Source organism: Lissotriton vulgaris, chromosome 6, assembly GCF_964263255.1.
Source record: "Lissotriton vulgaris chromosome 6, aLisVul1.2, whole genome shotgun sequence".
Taxonomy (NCBI): domain Eukaryota; kingdom Metazoa; phylum Chordata; class Amphibia; order Caudata; family Salamandridae; genus Lissotriton; species Lissotriton vulgaris.
This window is the reverse complement of record NC_141694.1, coordinates 1,816,527,980-1,816,547,533: the sequence shown is the minus strand read 5'-3', so window position 1 is coordinate 1,816,547,533 and position 19,554 is coordinate 1,816,527,980. Positions and strand designations below refer to the sequence as shown.

Below are 19,554 nucleotides of genomic sequence, written 5' to 3'. Positions count from 1 at the left end.
GGTCCACTCCAAATACTGGGGTTTACTCCTGTTTGAGGTAATTCAGTAGTTGGGGGAAATAAACTCCTGATCCTCGAAGGGACGGAGGCAGAATCTTACTCTCATATGAGAAAATCCCATTGCAGACATCCTTAAACACCTCCCCACCTTTGAGGGGTCAAAGAACGTTCCTGCCTTTGCAGGGTCAAAAGACTTTCCTGCGACGTGCACTCATCGCGTACGTAACGCGCAGCAGGCACGTCCCTACATGTACATGATGTACTGCGCACCTGTCAGATACCAAAGTAGCAGCTGGGGTGACCTCATGCGCAGATGATGTTCAGCGGGACGCGGTGTCACAAACCTTTTGGATACGAAATGTGCATCATTTACAAGTTTAGCAATATGGTGGATCAGATTCGTGTGGTGATGAAGCTTGGTACTCTCCTGGTATTGGAGTGCAGTTTTCTCAACAAAAAAAAAGAGATGCATATTTTTGGGAAAGATAGGAAACATTACATAATTTTTAAAAGTAAAAAAAAAGAAGTACAATAGAGTTCCAAAATATGTAAAAATATAATTGGAAGAATATATTTTTTATAAACATTAAATTATGACATTAACATTTGAAAAACATTTGAAATTCACTGAAAAAAAACATAGTTTTTACAGACGTTACAGTTAGGAATTAGCATTTAAAAAACCTTAGAAATTCACTGAAAAAACCATAGGTTTCAGGGACGTTCTAGTTAGTTGAACATTTGGCTCTGTTATAGTTGGTTGAGCTAACTATAACTTGAATGCCCGCAATGCACTGGTGATGATGTCACATATTACATCACTCATGACACAGCTTCGGAAACAGATATATTTTGGTGGTATAAGACCATGCCATAAGGTATCATGAGTCCATACCCCTCAGGACAGTCATTGCTCCTTCAGTGGATTAGGGCCAACTATACTTACCAGAGTGAGTTTCCCAAAGGGTGTGGCTTTGTATAGAGGCACTAATTTCATGTCTGCATGTCTGAAAGCGATGAATGTGGTATTATGTACAAGTTCATCGCCCCAGACTAATGATCTTTTGGAAAGGTTCAATAAGACCCCGAAGGGCATGATCATGAGTTTGTCTGACAAACTCAGGAGGAGATGGGATATTTTCAACCCATGCCTACTGTTGACCTCAGGCTAGTGGCAGATTTTCCTCAGTTAAAGAGCAAAGGAAAGGTCAGCATCCTCCGCACCAGAGGGACATTATCAGCTCAAAGTAATGCCTTTTGGTTTAAAGAATGTCCTGTCTGGTCTGGAACAGTGCAGTGCAGTTTAGCTGAAAGATATATCTGTGTATAATTCCACCTGGGAAGGTTGCCTGAAGGGAGTGATTCAGACCCCTTCAACAGACAGGCCAAACTATCAAGGCCAGTAAGTGCCAGATAGGGCAGAGTGCAGAGGTGTACCTGGGTCACCTTGAAAGTTGAGGCCATGTACAGATCGTCATCCCAAAATAGAAACTATTATGGATTGGGTAGCTTCAGCAACCCAGACACAGGTCAGGGCATCCCTTTGTCTAACTGGGTACTATAGAAAATGTGATCACAACTATGGTAATGCAGTGACTCAATCAGCCAGAACTCACTATAAAAAGCAGCCCAAGAAAGTAAATTGGACCCCAGAGTGTTAGAAGGGCTTTGACACTTTGAAAGGTTATGTGTTCAGCACCAGTGTTACTGCCCCTGACCACACATAGGAATTTGTGGTTCCGACAGATGATTCAGAACAAGGGATTGGGGAAGGTTTGGCACAAGTAAATGAAAGGTGCCTAGATCAGCCAGGTGCCTACATTAGCAAATAACTTCTCCCCAGAGAATAAATATGGAGTGGCATTGAGAGGAAAGCCTTTGCTGTACTTTGTTCCCTGAAGTTGAATCCATACCTGCTTGGTACTCACTTTAAAGTTTAAACTGACCATAGACCTCTCAGATGGCTCTTGCAGATGAGGGGGAATGCACAATTGGTGAGGTGGCCAATTTTCCTACAGAGGATGGATTTTACAGTGGAATGGAGAAACAACAGTGAGCAAGCCACCACCAGCGTCTAGGCTAGCTGCTTCAGAACACAGTGAACCACGATTCTGCTGTACTACGCCTATTGAACACTAACTTGCCTTATGGTCTTGTGGCTAGTGCTTCATTCAGCAAACGCCTCCAATTCGGTAGAGAAGCAAGGGCAGAGGGCAGAAACACATGACACTTTAGATCCTTGATTATTCAGACTGCTTCACAGCACCTTTCAGCCCCCTGTGTAATAATGGCAATGTTAATTAGCAAAAGGACATAACAGCCTTCCTGTTGTGCTGTACATTAAATGTTTGCTAAATGGGTCCTTAAACCAAGAGGAAATGAAGAAAAAAGGAAATCCGTTCTGCCGCTGTGGAGCTGTGTTGGTGGCGTGAGTCAGCAATTTACAAATCTAGTGTTGGAGCTGCTGAGCTATGAAATGGTACGATATGATAATGTATGATAATCCCTGTCGACCACTGGCAAACTGTAGCAGCTCTGCTGAGAAGAAGGAGAGGATATTTTCAGATATCAATGAATAGCTGACAGCAGAGGTGGTAGAGAAGCAGAATGTAAGGGGCTAAATGTTGCAGCCCGCAATCCGCTTTCCACTCTCGCCTTGCTCCACTCTTCACTGGATCACTTGGTCGCCAACATTGAATGGTGGCTGAGCAGGTAATTGTAATCTTCCATTGGGAGACGATAGAGAGTTTGAGTGTGGTGTCTCTGGACTCAGATTTAAAACACAACTCACAGTGAAGTTTATTTTTAAGTTGCAAGTCTGAAAATGCCACTTGTGGAAATTTGGCATTTTCTTACTTTAAGCATTCCATGTCTCTGCCTATCTCTAAATTCACATCTGGGTTAGGATGACAGCAGGAATATGTGCATTCCCTCTAGACAGTCACATTGAGGGAGCTGGGGTATGATATTTGCATCCTGATGGCCCATCATCAGGCTGATGGGCCTTTCTGAGATAGATTGAGAGAAAGGATCTGACACTTGCGCCTGAATATGGCTGTGTTGGTCCCCATACAAAGAGCGGCATAGCCCATGTAGAATGTGTGGAACTGGGGTAGGAAAGACATTGAGCTTGTGATCTTCAAAGCCTCTTTGATATCTCCCCCATTTCAAAGGAACATTTGGAGATAAGTACAGGACCCCTGACACCACAAAATCATAACTTTAGTGGAACCAAGGGTAGTCTGCCTGTAGGAAGAGCTATTGTGCTATTGGAGAGACTACCACGTTGTTACTTGCTCTGCTGTGTTGGCCTGCTGATTACTGTGCTACAGGATGAACTATACTTTTCAACTTGCTGTGCTGTGTTCGCCTTCTGCGATCTGGGAGTCCTACCAATGCCTGAGTTGTCCCCTCCATTCCGTGTCTCAGAAGCGGGTTTTGCAATTGTTTTAACCCTCAATGTTAATGCAGCACCGATGAAGCGGCTGCTCAGCAACAGCTTTTCCAGTGCAGACTCAGATCGACGATACCCAACCACTGAAGCCACTTGATACCGATGGAGGGCAGCTCGACATTGAAGCAGCGACTGTATCAACAAGAGGCTGGGCCCTGAAGATTGCATTGCTAGCATAGGTTGGCCCAGACGTTCACCTCCATCCTTGGATCAATGACAAAGCGATGCCTCCTGACTCCTTGCCTCGACTCTTCGACATTGATGCTTTGCTCCATCCAAGGTACTTTGTCATTCCTATTGATCGCAGTCAGCCTGGACTTTGGATTTGCACCGGCCCCTTGTGACCTCAAGTTACCTATTGACCGCTAGTTACTTCTATGCACTGTTTTTACATTTAATCTATTAAATTTATACCTTGACTCCTATTTATTGGATTTTTGTTGTTTTGGTATTGTTTTAATAAGATAAATATTTTAACCTGGTGTGGAGTCTTTTTGTGTTTTCTCCGTGTTACTGTAATTTAATTGTTGCAAAAATGCTTTAATCATTGCCTCCCAAGTTAAGCCTGACTGATCTGTGCCAATCTACCACAGGGTGAGCTCAGGTTAATTTAGGTTGGGTATCTGACTTACCCTGACTAGAGTGGTGGTCCCTACTTGAACAGGGTGCAACCCTCTGCCAACTCGAGACCCCATTTCTAACAAGTATAAACCCATCTATTAGTAAGGATTTTGCCCTTAGATCGTGGGCATTTACTAAGGTCTAATTTGAGATTTTTATTAGCAGCTGTGCACCCATGATTAAACTAACCACGCAACTCCTTCCTCCTAGGCGGTTTGTGTACAACTGACTAGGAAATAGAGGAGCACAATGATTTAAATGCATCCACAACAGTGCAAAGATCTTCATCTTGACTTGTGCTTGGTGTGACTGTGTGCTGATTGTCTCTTTTGAGTTCACACATGAATTGCTCATTGTTAACTAACAGTTAATTGTGGCCCACTTATTCCATGTGTATTTTATTTCGTGACCCTCAGCTTTGGTACTTCCACTGGTTAAATTGAGCCTGAAAAAATGTGGTAAGCAAATCGTGGTCGCTAGTACAGCTAGAAATTACGTTGAACTTTGAAAGCGAAGGTACAATGTTCAATGCCAATAACATAAAATCAATGGTACTGGAATAATTGTTTCCTTTATATGCCACCTTGGTTTTGTATTTGAGGGATTGTATACAAAAGCAAGTTCTTAGGCATTGAAATTTAACACCTCCCAGTATGAGAAATGCCTAAAATGCATCATCTCTGCCCTCTCTGTTAAATTCTCCTACTCAGAAAATAAGACCTCTTTTTGTGCTCATCCTGGAATTTACCAGGTGAACATCAAGATCCTGAATTACTTAGATAGATCTGACATTAAAAATATTATAATAAAAATGAATCAGCATGAAATCAAACATTCCGGGAATCAATTATAGCAGCAGTTAATGAAAAGGGGTGCATTGGACATGATTAACAAGCTTGTTCAGCTTAACTGAAATCAACATGCCCAAACCGTCCTTGTGTTCTGCCTGCATTTCAGAGAGTTTCTGGACTGCACAATGAGTAGGATCCATTTAGGTAGAAATGATCTATGTCCCATGTCTCTTGACAGCAAATGATGTCATAGTCATTCTCAAAGCAAAGCCAATTTAGGATTAACAGTTTTGAGCAGATACCAGCAACAGCTCATGAAAGCACCCCCATACTGTGGTGTGTAGGAACACGAATTAAGGGTGGAGAGTCAATCAGGACATGGATTGGACTCTGCGAGCAAAACACCTTGGATTCCCATATGGTGCATAGAACTAGGGATACAAGTATAAATCAGTCAATCTTTTTACAGGGTTGAAGCAAGAACTTTGTATTTGTCCCCCACATCCTATTCCTCGAAGAAACTGGAACAAAATCACCACCGACCAACTCTTCACATCGCTTAACCAAAACCCTTCTGCCATATCTTCGGACCCAAACCAAGCTGCCACTAAACTCACACATTGGATCTCCCAAAGCGCTGATGAATTAGCACCCCTGAAAAACCACCAGACAAAACTAGGTAAGAAGGCTCCCTGGTTCAATGATGACCTTAAGAAATCCAAGAAGGAATGCTGTTCCCTCGAGAACATCTGGAGAAAAAATCAAACCACTGACAACCTGACCACCTTCAAAAACGCCATCCGCAAACACCACTAACTGTCCCGATCAACCAAGAAATCAGCATTCAAGGAGCGACTCGACAACAACGTCCACAACAGCAAGGAACTATTCAACATCTTCAAAGAATTTACCAACCCCACCACCGGCACCAACGACATCACTCCCTCCTAAGACCTCTGCGACTCTTTATCCTCTTTCTTCCACAACAAAATTGCCGACATACATAACAGCTTTGAAAACAAGGCCGAAGATAAGTCAACTCTACCCTCCCCCGAACCAAAACAGCACTCTCACAACCTTCACGCCTGGAACCCAATCACTACTGAAGACACCATCCGCCTCATGAACTCCATCCACTCAGGTTCACCAACCGACCCATGCCCCCACCACATATTCAACAAAGCAGACTCCATCATCGCACCCTACCTCCCCGATGTCATCAACTGTTCCTTCAACTCCGCCACCTTCCCGGAAAGCTGGAAACATGCCGAACTCAGCGCCCTTCTGAAGAAACCCACAGCAGACCCCTCTGAACTTAAAAACTACTGCCTAATCTCACTCCTCCCATTCCCTGCCAAAGTCATTGAGAAAGCCGTCAATAATCAGCTTGCCGCCTTCCTTGAATCCAACAATTCCCTCGACCCCTCACAGTCTGGATTCCGAGCAAAACACAGAACAGAAACCACCCTCATCGCTGCCACAGACGACATCCAAATGCTACTGGACAACGGAGAAACACCTGCCCTCATCCTACTCGACCTCTCCGCCGCCTTCGACACAGTCTGTCATAGCACCCTCATTCAACGCCTCAGCAACGTCGGAATAAAAGGGAAACCTCTGGACTGGATCACCTCATTTCTCACGGGAAGAACCCAGAGAGTTTGCCTTCCCCCATTCAAATCAGAGGCCACCGAAGTCATCTGTGGCGTACCACAAGGATCATCTCTCAGTCCCACCCTTTTCAACGTTTACATGAGCCCCCTCGCATCCATCGCACAACAACACAACCTCAACATCATCTCCTACGTTGACGACACCCAGCTGATCCTCTCCCTCACCAATGACCCAAGTATCGCCAAAACCAATCTCCATGAAGGAATGAAAGAAGTAGCCGAGTGGATGAAAAACAGCCATCTAAAACTAAACTCGGACAAAACGGAAGTCCTCATCCTAGGATCCTCCCCCTCTGCCTGGGACTACTCATGGTGGCCTCCGGCCCTGGGTACAGCACCCATTCCCACAGATCACGCACGTAACCTGGGCTTCATCCTAGACTCCTCCCTCTCGATGACCAAACAAGTCAATGCAGTCTCATCGTCATGCTTCAACCTACTACGCATGCTCAAAAAAATCTTCCGTTGGATTCCCACCGAAACAAGAAAGACAGTCACCCACACACTGGTCAGTAGCCGACTGGATTATGGAAATACCCTCTACGCCAGAACCGCAGCCAAACTTCAGACAAAACTCCAACGCATCCAAAACGCCTCCGCCAGACTCATACTGGACATCCCCCGCCAAGCTCACATCTCCGGCCACCTGAAAGACCTCTATTGGCTCCTTGTCAACAAAAGAATAACTTTCCGGCTCCTTACCCACGCACACAAGGCCCTCTATGACCTAGGACCTGAATGCCTCAACACGCGACTGTCCTTCTACACACCCAACTATCAACTACGATCTTCCAATCAAGCCCTCGCCGCAATCCCGCGCATCCATAGGTCCACCATGGGAGGAAGATCCTTCTCCTACCTAGTGGCCAAGACCTGGAATTCTCTCCCCACTCACTTCCGCCTCACACAGAACCACCTATCCTTCAGAAAGCAGCTAAAAACCTGGCTATTCGATAAGTAATGCACCTACCCCCCTCAAGCGCCTTGAGACCCTTTGGGTGAGCAGTGCGCTATACAAATTCATGAACTTGAACTTGAACCTTGTTTGTATTTTATATACAATTGGGGAATTTGGTTCATTGTTACCACAAGCAAAAAGAAGTGATTCAGTGGGCATACTCATTTTCTTTTAAAAATATCCTAAGGGTAGAGCTTTGTTGAAACGAGTTTGTAGGCCAATATAGACAGGAGTTGAAGTAAAATTCTCACAGAAATAGTATTTTTAAAGTTTATTATCACACATTCCCCTGCGGATTTCTATGCATGATTCTCAATCCAAGGGGTCCTTCTAATGGAGAGGATTTCTGCACGCGGATCATATGTCCATTGCGAGGTTTTTTTGAGACAGTAAGCAGAGTTAATTTTTAAAGTAAAATGGTCTTTCCTCTGTAATTGTGCCAGCACGGGAACATCCTCCAAGACAGTAACATAAGGGATACATTCTTGGGGGTAGCTGGAGATACACACAGGTAACTGGATTTTCAGCACTGATCAAGTGCAGTACATGCCCTCAATACAAACTGTTAATTTCTTCCTAGATATGACAAATTTATGGCATTTACACTTTGTGCTTCGGGTGCAATTTGCACAGTTGGGGGCAGATTTATGTTAACTGGCGCATCCACAGGGATGCGCCAGTTAACATGCGCCACAGTGCGCCACTGCTCCGCCAGCCATGGTGCGCCGCATTTATAATGCGGCGCACCATGGTGCAAAAACGGCACAGATGCATGACGCATCTGTGCCGGAAAAGTGGCGCATTGCTGGAGTTGCGTCGCAAGCGCGACGCAGCTCCAGCAAGGCTCGGGGGTGCCCCATTTTAACAATGCTGCGTCAAGACCTACGCCTGCTTCAAGCAGGCGCAGGCTTTTGACGCAGCATTGGCTTAAAAGTGACTGAGTGAAATCTCATAGATTTCACTCAGTCACTTTTGCGAGGAGCACCTGCCCTGGAACGCCCACCCTGCGCCGGAACGCCCACAAGTGGCGCAGGGCTTTACAATGTGACGCATCTGCCTAGATGCGTCACGTTGCAAATCGTTTGTAGGGATGCGCCACGTTTACGCTGCCTTGCGTGACGCAACAGTGGCGTAAACGTGGCGCAAGGGCCTCATAAATCTGCCCCTTGGTGTCTGGTTCTCTGGGTACAAAGGCTGAATAGTACTGCTCTTGTGGGGCTTACTAGTATCACAGCCAAGTACTTTAGAATCATTTTTTAATTTATTGTCCATCACTTTTAATTTATCTAGGAGTACTGTGCAAAATCCTTTGAGGGATTCCTCTCACTTTTCAAAACATTTGGAACAGTATTCTTTTAATCTAGAATCCAAGGCCCCCATTAGGATGGCGGGCGGACTTTGTCCACCCGCCATCCCCGTGCAAAACGGGACCACCTGCCATAGAAGAAGCGCTCCCGCCTTGGCAATTAGGATGCGCCCGCCACACTGGCGGGCGCATCCTATATTTTTACCATTGCGACGGGCGATGCTGAAAATACAGGCACCGCGCAGTGCCTGCCATGTTGCACTTTGAGTTGTGGGGGGTACCATAGGTACCCCCCATGTGCACCCTCACCCCCCCCCCGAGTCCCAGGGGGCCCACAATAGGCCCCCGCAGGGAGTCTTCGCAATCCTTTCCAAGCCAAAGGCATGTCTGAAAGCCCATCCTAATATGGCTAGCAGTTTCTAATAGACACCGCCACCATATTAAGCAAGGCGACTGGGAAGAAAAGCGTCAGATGGTCTTTCCATCCACCGCAGTCCCCCCACCATCCTAATATGGCAGGGGAAATTTAGGTGCAAATGGCGGGCAGATTGCCCCCGCCTGGCTGGCGGTGGCTACCGCTAGCATGGCAGGGGCAATCTGCCCGCCATCCTAATGGGCCCCCAAGGCTTCCAAATCCATTGAAGTAATGTTTCCTCAGTTTCTGACTTGCAGCTTGCGTCAATTTATGGTATTGTCCTACAACATTTCTGGGTTTTGGCACCATGGAAGTAGAAGAGAGTCTTTTCTTTTTAGGTGGAAATGAGTTGGGTTGTGTGGTTGTTTCTCCTGAATTTGCTGTTGGAGGGTCACGTTTTACAAAAAGGTTCCATCTATTGAATTTTTGAGAACTTTCCTGACTCCCCCTTTTCCATTCCAGGAGTTTCCTATATCAATACCTGGATCTTCCGGTATCCCTTTGCACTCTGTGTGGTGACTTGTGGTTATAAGCTGTGGCTCGATAGACAGTTGAGGCAATTGTTTTTTACCAGTGTGCACCCTAACCTCCTCCAGCTGAATTCAGTGTTGATAGCCCACATCACATAAGTCAGATAATTAGTAACTGACTCAGTTTGTTGTGTTTTGTTGATGGTTTCTTCTCAGAAAGTGAATTGATGTTCCTCTTACCCATGATTAATGAACCTGTTGATCAGGAACAATAGGACTAAAGAAAGGGAAAGGATTACCTTTGAATTTGATGTGTGTTGCTCTTATCAGAGCTTTTCTGAGAGGCTCCCTTGATTCATTCCCATGGGTAAAAAAATAAATTGTTTTGCCCCCTCATTGACACCTGAAAATAAATACAAACTCTCAAGGTATGGAATTTCTTTTTTTTTTAACAAACTCCTGCTTTGGGAGTTTATTTCTAAAAGACACATTTAAAAAAAATGTTGGTGGATGGAATCAAAACCGATGGCGGACATTCACCAACTTAGTTGTAGATTAATTTTGACGATGGTCGCTTTCACCGTACTGAGGTGACTGATTGGTGGTTGGCCATCTCTAAATTTGGGATACAATAGACTGTCAGGATGGCATAGGTAATAAACTCTACTAACCAATACTGACAGAGTGGTGTCCTTCAAGCTTTAACCCCTTCCATGCTCATGACGAGCTCAGCTCGTCATGAGGCACAGTGGAGCTGTGCTGATGACGAGCTGAGCTCGTCATGAACAATGGAATTCATCATAAAACAGCACAGGAGGGGAAAATGCACAGCAGCGATGTGGTTAAACCAGGCCAATAGGATTCCCTCCCAGGCATGTGAGTCCAACAATGAAAACAAGTTCACCAAAACTCAGAGAAGTGTAAAGGTGCTCCACACATTTCTACATTATTCTGCATAAATATTTCTAAAAGGTTATTGGTGGGTAAGTGTGTATGCAACGGTTCCACTTCCCACTTTTTCGTATTTTCTCTAAACCTGATGAGTTCATAACACATTTCCTATCCTAATGAGATATAACTTCAATATCACTGTCTGTGGACCTTGACAACAGGCCTCTCCTACAGGCTGTAGGAAGACCTGACCAGATGAAGAAAGCCATTAAATCGGTACATTACAGCTCAATGATGAACCTTTCATTGGAAATGGCCATTTTTGAGTGGCTGCCACCTTTTTTAAACAGTAATATTATTATTGGCAAATAATAAAATTAAAATTAATTTGAGGCTGACTCTATTCTGTGAGGCATGGGTCTCCGATTACAAGCCCATGCAAAGTTGTGAACTTTTTTCTAAGTAAAATACCCGTAGCAAGCTTTATTAGTTTTATGCACGTTGTGCAAGTCCCAAAAAAGTATGCGATGTATGTAATACTGATGTGCAATTCACAGCACCCCTCTTGAATACTTGGGTCTTCCGCGTGATCAATCTTTGAGGAAAATATTAGGCCACTTGATGGAGGGTGGGATGGAGAAAGAGACATTGGTCTCTTTTCTTCCTTCTTGAACACTTGCTGGCTAGGGTGCAATCAGTCATTTAAGATGAGTGTCTCTGCAAAACAGTAGGTCTTGGGCAGAGTCCCAAACACATTTGTGAGGGGCATGTCAGCAAAGAGAAAACGCAGCTATACAAATATGGAGTCATGCAGATGTTGAGACAACAGTTGAAGGACAGAATGCAGAACAATGTCATACATTCACCCCAGTACAGAGATCTGGGCCTAAATCCATTGTTATTTTGCAACCCACACCACCCCAGTTCAGACATGGCCATATGCAAATCAGCCTTGACCCTGTGCCTCATAGGAACAGTCCAGCCCAAACTGCCAAGCCACGTCTTCCCTAAACCGGAATCCAGCATCCTAGAACCAGTTTCTGGCTATCATCAGCCAGGATAGCTTGAACTGGGGTAGTGTGGAGTGCAAAAAAACGATGGATTTAGGCCCATATCTCTGTACTGGGGTGAATGTACGACATTGTTCGGCATTCTGTCCATCAACTGTTATTTTTGTGTCATGCAGATGTTGAGTACATGTCCCAAGCTGTCCTGTTGGGCCGGGGCAGATTTATCATGAGGGAGGTGGAATTAGCCAGGTATGAAGACAATATATGTTGCACCAGAGGGTGAGTTGGTGCAGGATTACCCATGTCAGGCCAATTCCTTCTGGATTGCTGCTAGCTGCCCCATCTGGTCTTTCTGCCAGAGACACACAACATCCCTCACCACCCAAGACTATATCTCTGGTGTGGGAGCAGTTTTGACACTGGGCTTCAGCTGGTTTGCTAATGTAAATTAGCCCCCAGGGGCATCAGGACAGGGTAACCTTCTAAAAGTTACTTTTCCTTAATATTAGTCACCCTGAGCAGGGGTTTAGTCGGGTATGAAGACAATATAAGGCTCTGTGCAGGATTACTCATGTCAGGCCAATCCCACTGGACTGCTACTAGAGATTAGAAAATAGAAGTTGCATTGTATGTTGTTGTCTCTGGCAGGATATTTGTTTGAAATCAGTATTTGTTATTCAGAGACCCACATAAATGCATACATATAAGTGAAAGAAAATGTAAAAAGTAAGATGGTAGTCCACCACAAGTAACAATATATCTATCTTGTTAGGTCACGTTAAAGGATTCAGTATTTTAAACTTGAACTCAATCCATTGTAGCAATAACACAGATCAGGCATGCTCTACTTCGATAACATATGTAAAGCATTTAGGAATACCAAAAGAGTTAAAAAGTAAAAAGCACAACAAAAGAAAAATAGTGTATTATTTCAGGTGAAACAGAGATATGAATTGTAGAAGATTTAAGTAAAAATAGTGCCAAGAGGCACAAAGCAACAATGATCTGTGGTCACTGTAGTTTGGGACCTTGGTTTCTCCTGTGGATTTAATATCTGAAATATCAGAATGGGGGAATAAGATATTTACATAACATTTATTAAAAGTCAGACAACACCATTAAGTGGCCTTTCAATACATATTAAACATAGTTGGTCAATTATTTATTTAGCTGGTCCCTAACTGGAGAAAGGAGAATGAATATTTAATAATATTTCCTAAGGGCCCAATTAGGATGGCGGGCAGTTCTCCCCCTCATTCACACATCAAAGACCCCCGCCATATAAGGCTGGCTTGGGTGTCCACGGCGGAAGGAAAGACCGTCCGCCACTTTTCCGCTGTTCGACAGGGTTTAATATGGTGGCGGTGTCTGTAAGACAGCGCCATCGGTATTACGATGGTTGCGGCAGTGTTGCCACCATGGAAAGGCATGTGGTCTTTGCCTTTGGGGGCCTATAGCGGGCCCCCAGACAGTTGATAGGGTGTGGGGTGCACATGGGGGGTACCTATGGTACCCCCTGCTATTGCATCCACAAGGTGGCAGGCACACATAGTGCCTGTTGCGTTGTGTATGCAAATGCACAACATGCATTTCCAGCATCGTGGCAGGCGGTGCTGTTAGCACTGCGTGCCACAATGCTGGGAATAGGGGTTGCCACCGCCTCAGTGAGATCCTAATTTCAGGTGTCCCCACCATTGTAATTGGGCCCTTAGTGTTTCCCTATGTCGCTACTAGCCTCCGAACAGTGAAAATAGCTTTTGGATGCTTGTCACAGTAAGGCCATGATAATGTTATATTTCTACATGTCCTTCATTTAACTACCACGTAACCTGCCTTGTGGGCTACAAGGCCTACATGAAGGTGACTTATTAATGCTAAAAAGAAGGGTTTCTCCTATCAGAAAGGGATATTTTGACAGGATGGACTGCAGTGTTTTAAACTTCAGTAGCCAGGCTACAGTGGTACGTCTGAAGTCATGCTTGCATGATCACACTACTGGATGGTAAAGTAGTTCTGCATTCGATTTTACTTTCCATGCCATGGGAAGATTGTGGGCTACACAAACTATTGCCTTTCAGGAGAGTTAATATCATGCGAATGATGGCTTAGCCAATTTGACACTTTTTGTGGGTCAGACCATAAGCTCTGGACAGCAGTATCCCAGTGTGCTGAGTCTAAAATCGAACAATAAAATAAAACAGGAGAAAGTGGAGTGGCACTCTAAAAGGGGCATTTTCTCATTTACAGGACAAGACAAATAGGTTGTGATTCTGTTAACATTTATTACCATCTAGTATAGCCACTGAAAAAGTGGTGTTTTAATTTCTCAGTTTTCGATCAATTTCCTTTTTTAGTTTGTGGTTACATTACGAATACATGCATTACAGAATACATCTAATACAATGGAAAACCCTGTACAGCTATATATTCTTTGAATTAAACAGAAAGAAACATTTTAACAAAATAAGAAAAATGAATAATATAGAAATTAATAACAAATATTTTTGTGCGGTAATTTGAATTAGCAGTTTGTGTATTCAATACATTGATTCAATAACTCACTAATATGCAATTTTCTGTATAGGTTTCATTGAATATAGCTATAGGCGATTTGATGAAATCTCTTTAGTTGCCTAGATTTTGTGAATCCGGTTCAGCAAAGACCTGTACTTCACAAAGTGTGAGGTACTCCACTCGGCCTCGAATAATGACGTTCACATAACGGCCCACCATTCCATAGCAATGAAAGGTCTCGGTAGCACCAGCTGCGATACTGGAAATGTAGGAGCACCTGGGGAACCAATAAAAAGGCAAATCTGAATTAACTTGTTGATGTTTGAAAAAATCTTCCTTCCTGTGCTTTATTAATTTATCCAAAGGCAGTTTGAGGACAAGCATTGACAAAGAGTTTAGGTTTCATTTTTGAATTGTTCATACAGCGCATGACATAAATGCACACATAGAGCAGGTAGACGTCCATAGACTAACATAAGTAAATAATTTTCTTCAAGTTTAAGTCACATCAGGGTAAACTGTGAAATATATAGGCACAGGCATCAAAATAAAATGGATCCCCATGAATGAATTAGATAGATAAAGAATGTGGCTCACATTTGTGTAAATTGGAGTCGTTTTGAACTTGTAAAGACACGCTGTGTAAGTGTTTCGCAAGGTTTGCAAGTTTGCATGGATGTGAGCTTACTACAGGCAATGTTTCTTTCATCATCATTGAAATCAACAGTAACAACCGGCCCAGCAGACCACAAGACAGGTCCACAATCAACGAAACAAGCATTGGAAATGTCAAAATGTCTGTCTTAAAAGAATGCTGTATTGTAATGTGAAGCATTACAAGTAAATAGCATTGCAATGAATATGTATTTGTGTAGAAGCAAAGGACGGTGAAATAATTAAAGGGTTTGGTTAAAAGGTCATGTGAAAGTTGCCTTGTCAAGCCAGACCTAAAAATCCATGTAGGTTAAAGACTGCTCTCCTCCCATCTGTGGTGCTGCCAGAGTACAACAACATCAATTATCTAGTTATCTAAGACACGTTAATAGCATTACAATGTTGTGTGCCACTGAAAGTCCAACTGAGGCTTCTGGATAAATCAACAAAATGATCACAGCTATCTTGAGGCAAGCACTTTTTTGTTGAAGCACACAACTTCTGTCCAACTAAAACATGCACTCCTGGCTCCCAGCACCTGAGAGGAGCCAAAGTCCCTCTCTAGTTGTTCTCACATAATTGTCTGTTGACAGCAGCATTGTCACACCAGACAATAAAAAACAGCCTGTACACTGACATGTCAGACCAGCTGATTGGGCTTTCCCTGGCTGCCCTATAGGCCAATACAACCCTGACTGACATAAATTTGAAATTACACACACACAAGAAAATATACAGGGGTCAATGCAAAGAGACCAATAGCCATAAGTAATCCTATAAACCTACATAACTATGCAGCTAAAAAAGTGCATCGGCAAAGCATTGCATGATGGGCAGTGGAGACAAAGTGGGATACATAAGGGGAGTTTAGGGATGTGCAGCAGTACAGAAGAGAGTCACAGCTGGTGAGCAGAAGGGGATGTAAAGCAAAGCTTTGCTGAAGAGGCATCTGAGAGGAGAACTCGGTGTTGTGATCTAGAGTAGCACATAGCGATGTGCTTCAGGGGAGCACTGTAACTATTTTGTGCCGCATGGGCATGTCAGGTGCTGTGCATCAAGGGTCACTAAACTTCATAAAGGGATCACTGGGTTTTGTGCATCAGAGGAGCACTGAATGATGTGATACAATTTGCTGTAGAAGCTCCAGGTGAAAATGTATTGGGCTTGAATTGTGAGGTAAAATGTAGATACAAACTATTGAACAAGTTACTTACCTTAGGTAAAGCCTTACCTAGTTACCTAGTAGAGACTCTAAATATCCGCAGATTCCTTACTTTAAAATATTTCCCAGGTGTCAAACTGAATCCCCCAAAACTTTAGCAGTCCCCATGTGCACCTCTAGGTGGTGTCGTTCGGCTCTGCATATAATCATCCATGAGGGAAGTGACATGCACAGTGACTTAATAATCCCCACTCCAGCATGCTGGACCCAGTTTTTGATTGTTTTTCCAAACCACAAGCACAGACCAAACTGAAAAGAAAAGACTAGTGTGCCGGTATGGGGTTCAAAAGGATCTCTTAAATGTTAGACACACAGTTCACAGAACAGGGAGGATGGGAGAGCCAGTAAGGAATCTGCAGGGAGATAGTCTTTACCAGAGAGGCATTACTGAAGGTAAGTGACTTGTTAATCTTATAAAGACTTCTAGCCACAAATTCCTTACCACAGAATAAATACCAAAGCAATCTCTCCCCAGAGGTGGGTCAGCTGTTTTATTAGAAAGTCCTGTAGGACCAAACGGGTAAAATGCTCATCTCACTGGACCTGACTGTCTAAGCTATAATATTTGACAAACGTGTGCAGTGATGCCTACATGGCTGCTTGACAGACATCCAGAACAGGGACTCCTCTTGCTAATGTAGTGGTTGCAGCCTTAGATCTTGTTGAATGAGCTTGCATGCCCTCATGGTGGTGCTTCCTGGCCATGGGGGAGAGAAGATGATCCATCTAGAGATGGTTCCTTTGAGAACTGCCTTGACTGTGTTCGTATGTTAATTTTACGGGCAAATTCTTGGCATGGCAGGTTAAAGAACAAGCGGCAGCTAATCTAATTCACTCTCTTAAATCTCCAATCAATGATTCTGATACCTCAGACGCAGCAGAGATAGGTCAGATTATGCTGTCTCACTACGAGAAAATTTACACTTCACATTATATCACGGATCAAAACAGATTAAACAATTTCTTAAATAAGTATAATCTTCCTACTCTATCTAGGACAGAGCAAGCAGCAATGTCATCTTCGTTTTCGGAAGATGAACTAGAAGCTGTAGTTAAATCTCTACCACAGGGTAAGGCTTGTGGACCAGACGGTTTCCCTGGAAAATTCTTTGTAATATTTTTCTCCTCCCTATCTAATCTTTTACTTTTATTATCCAATTCTATGCTGGAAGGTGGTTCAATTCCATCATAATTCTATGACGGGACTGTAGTTAGCTTTTTGACAAAAGGAAAGGAAGCAAATGATCCTAACTCATATAGACCAATAACTTTGCTTAATTCGGACTATAAAATCATCACTAAATTACTTTCAATACTCTTCAACAATATTTCTCCGCATCTGATTCATTCAGATCAAAATGATTTTATTGCAGGTCGTCAACTCATCACTAACATTCACTATTTGGTTGAGGCCTTAGATTACTTTAGTTTTTCTTTTAGATGCAGAAAAGGCTTTTGATTTGGTGGTTTGGGATACACTTTTTTTTAATGTACAATTTTTGGGAATCCCCCCACAAATTATTACCTTAGTTAAAAATTTGTATCAAGGTGCAAAAGCCCATGTGGTCATTAATAAATCCATGGTGGGCTCAATTTTAGTGCAAAGAGGGACAAGATAGGGATGCCCACTGTCCCCGGTTCTCTTTGCCTTCTTTATAGAACCATTGGCACTGGCAATCCAGAACTCTACAGATATTCTACCACCTATAGTATCTATGGATAAAGTCAAGTAATATGCAGATGATATTATGATTCTCCTTAAACCGGAGATGCATTCGCAAACACGGACTCTTTCCGTTTTTGCAGAATTTGAAGCATTAGGAGGGTATCGAATCAATAGGAGGAAAAACGAGATCTTGATTTGTAGTGGTATTACTCCCGAATTACACTCAGATTTTCAAAACTGCATTAACAATAGACCCAAAAGATATTTGGGGGGTCTATTTTACGCCATCCCTGAGTGCTTTGTATTTTCTGAATTTTGAACCCTTAATAAAAAAGTTCGGGATTTGTTCTCATGTTGGAATACCTTACCCCTGTCTATTTTAGGCCGGGTGGCATTAATTAAGATGTCGGTTCTCCCCCTATTTAACTTTTTGTTTTCCACCATCCCATGCTCATTACCGGGATCCTTCTTTTCAAGAATTGTAGTGTAGTTCCTAGTTTCCCAATAGGCCCTGCGCATTGGAATAACATAAACAGTAGTATCGACGTGGAACTGCGGATATTCCAGGCCTCCACTGACTATGCTAAACTTAATTGTGTGTGTTACCAACTAGCTCAGAGGTCACTGGAAACTTTCTTCTCTGTATAGGAAGTGATCAGCTTCCCTGGCACAGACAAGAAGGGATTCAGCTTTCCAACAACCGTGCAACATGACAACTTTGCTCCTCAGATCAAGAGTCGATCTCTAGGGTCGTGTGAAACAATAGACATGTATTTCACTCAGTCAGATTAGTGCAGTTTACTTTCACGATATGTAGAGAATAGAGAGACTGGCGTTTGTCAATAAAGGGTTAACATTTATTGAACAGTCTTTCTTCTCGTACAAGAGAAATGTATTGCCACAATTGCCAGACTTGTTATTATAAAAAGTACGTACAGTAAGATAAGTATTGCGAAATAGAACTGTAAAAGCATTGATATGGTTTCTTAGCCATACAATGGTTTAAAAGTAATAAAACATATATACATTCATATATACATTAGGCTAACATACTCAACTGGTGCTTCTAACTAAGCCTACCCCAGTGTGCCTGACCTAAGCCTAACACGTGGAAGGGGAGTAAGTAAGTAGCTTTAAGTTAAGTTGGTTTTGCCAAGGTTTGCTTCAAGAATTCTCTTCTAAGGGTTTAGTCAACACCATACCTCTGAATAGAATGATGGAAGTCTGGTATTTCCTTCAGGGGGCACTCAATATCCCAGTCACCCGCGAGGGCAGACCGGTAACGCTGGAGCTGGATTTCTCTGCAGGAGAAAGGCAGCAGCTCTCTTCTCAGCGCGTCGGGAGGAGGAGGCGGGGGACAGCGTCCGCGGCATCTGGAATCTGCTGGGCTCTTCGCAGAGGGACGGCTGTTCAGCTCCTAAGCGTACCACACCATCGTTCGCGCTTTAGCAGCGATAATGGTATCAGTAGCTTCACCACCAAGGGACAGCAGCAGCATCAGCGTACTGCAGCAATGGGACACCAGCAACAGGGTGCACGACAGCAATTGCTTAAGGCAACGTTGGTAGTATTTATACCTGACAGGTGCCGGGTTTGACGCAAGTTTGCTGGACATAAGACGTCAATTAAAGATGTCACTAGGAAGTGATAGCTATCAGTTGCTCATTAGAGTTCCATTACTAATCAAAACACAGCAAGCAGGGATTTCCAGGTTTGCTGAGTTTTTATCTTGTTGAAGAACTCGGAGTGTTAATCTAGGAATATCAGATAGTGACTTCTGCTCTGTCATTGCACTAATTGGTTGCAAAGGAAGTGGCAGAGAACTATGCTGGAATGTGGCTCTGTTCGTGTGAGGCCAGAGATGATTTTCTGAATATCGCACTTGAACGGTTATGCCAATATAGGGAATT

General features: G+C 43.5%; 1 pseudogene; it reads right to left on the bottom strand.

Annotated features, from left to right (window-relative positions):
- Positions 1 to 14,213: 14,213 nt before the first annotated feature.
- The window catches only part of LOC147709553 (fucolectin pseudogene), an 82,536-nt pseudogene continuing 77,195 nt past the window's right edge, over positions 14,214 to 19,554 (bottom strand).